This window comes from Trachymyrmex cornetzi, unplaced genomic scaffold (genome assembly GCF_001594075.2).
Source record: "Trachymyrmex cornetzi isolate Tcor2-1 unplaced genomic scaffold, Tcor1.1 scaffold708, whole genome shotgun sequence".
Taxonomy (NCBI): Eukaryota; Metazoa; Arthropoda; class Insecta; order Hymenoptera; family Formicidae; genus Trachymyrmex; species Trachymyrmex cornetzi.
In genome coordinates, this window is record NW_017300035.1 from 50,364 (window position 1) to 52,636 (window position 2,273).

Sequence of the window (2,273 nt, forward strand, 5' to 3'; positions counted from 1 at the left end):
TAAATGTAGACATTTTCTTCTTCCCCTTATACTACATTTCGCACGCAAAGATTTATATATATGTATGGTTTATAGCAAAATAATTTGAAGTTTTTTTTTCTAAAAGTATACTCTAAAAGTATCTAATAGAAATAGTTTCTTATTCTATTTTAACAAGAGCGCGGTGTAACGCGATACCGCAGAGATATGGAATGGAAGGAGTATGGGAAACAGTAATTTTGAACACTGAGCAATATAAAATATGCAATTATTTTTATTAAATAGAACTAAAATACAATAGCGATTAGAAAGAATTAATAGTTAAAAGGCTTATTTATGTCAAAGACGAGTATTATATACCCAACAAGTTATAAGCGTCAAAATAACAACATGCACATTAATAATAACTAAATTAGTTTAATGTTTCTCTTCTAAACTCTCTAGATTTATATGCTTTTAATACAGTTCATTATATCAATCATCATATACACCAATGCAAAAATGTAGAAGTTTGGATTACGTATAATAGATATAAAGCCATGGTATTTCAGATCACGTTTAAACTAGTTGTTTGAAGATGCACTGTAAAAAACGGTATACAAAATTAGACTTTCTCTTTGATACGAGTAAGCATCAATATCAAAATGTATAATTCACCTGTATTTTTATGAGCGACCTCCGGTAGATCCATCATCACCATTATTATCACCACGATTATATTTTTCCACTATATTTTTCCACACTCATTCTTTTACCTAAAGTTGAAATATCTTCCTGGATTGGTTATACAATATTTATTATTCCCTCCATCAGTGTACGACAACTCTTAAGAAGATCCAAAATTGTTTTACTGAAACAATTACATATTCATGAGATTAATAATCTGACAAATGCGAATTAAATGATCTGTGTGCTCCGAGTAAATGTCGGAATCTTAACACATGATAACACTCACGTAAACGGACAACACATGAACGGAATCTTAACACATGATAACATTCACGTAAATGGACAACACATGATCCCAACACGAACATACGAATATATTTGTATCAATAAAATTAATATAATACCTACCATTTAGCCATTATACAGTCCTTATTTGTAAGGGTAAAAGTTACATCCAAGGAATTTGGGGTGTTATATCCACAACTGAATTTAAAATAGTACTTATACTGTCGTATAAACAAGCCGCACTTTCTGATAATATATCCGCGTTTATACGGATAATTTCACCAGCGTCTACAAGGTCATTGATGTCCTCCATTTTATTTCTTCCAAATCGGATTGATAGATTGAGCAACTCTCTCGCAGACAAGCAGACTAATTGACCGCGGAGGCTGTGCGAGAATTTATAGTAAAAATGTACGTGACATAGTGATATCATTATGAAAAAGAATCCTCCGTCCATGTATAGTACCACGTGCAAAAGGTTATACCTCAGCTGAAAAGTATATCTCACATCCGAGATTCCATGGAGAAACTTCAGCATTTATCTGTCATACTTACATCACTAACGTTTTATATCAGCGACGAAAGTACAATGCCTCGATCGAAGGTATATCTCGCGCTCGAAAAATTACACTACCTCAGCATTTCTTTTATTCGTTCTTCGCATTGAAGCGCAATTAGACTTATATCAAACCGCTATCAAACAGCTATCAGACTGACATTTAACAGCTATAAACAGCTATCAAACCTCTATCAAACTGCTATCGAATGGCTATCGAATGACTGTCAAACTGCTATCGAACCGATATTGAACCGATATCGAACTGCTATCAAAACCACTATAAACAGTCATCGGTACACTGTAAACAGCTATCGGACTGATATTTAACAGCTATAAACAGCTACCAGACTGATATTTAACAGCTATCAGACTGATATCGAACCGCTATCGGTTCATTTCAATATCTATCTGTTATATTTATTTTAAATATCTACAGGTTAGGGTGGCGAAAATAAAAACATATTAATGTAAGATAATATAGATTTTATTTAAAAATCTTACAATTCTTCTTGGTGTCGCGACCACCAGTTAAATATCTTAAATACATTTTGTAAAGCGCAATTCTTTGCGTGTTTTCCACATCGTATAGTATTACAATCATCTAGATTACTTAGCGATTCTACATCTTTGTAATGCGCGTCCAGAGTTTCAACGATGATATCATCAGTGTCGAGCATATCAGCTAGCCATTCTCGTTTTTCATGTTCCTTGACATATACGACAGCTTCATCCTCTTCTAATACAGCTTCCGTAATTAAACGTCTCACCATGCTGTAAGGGA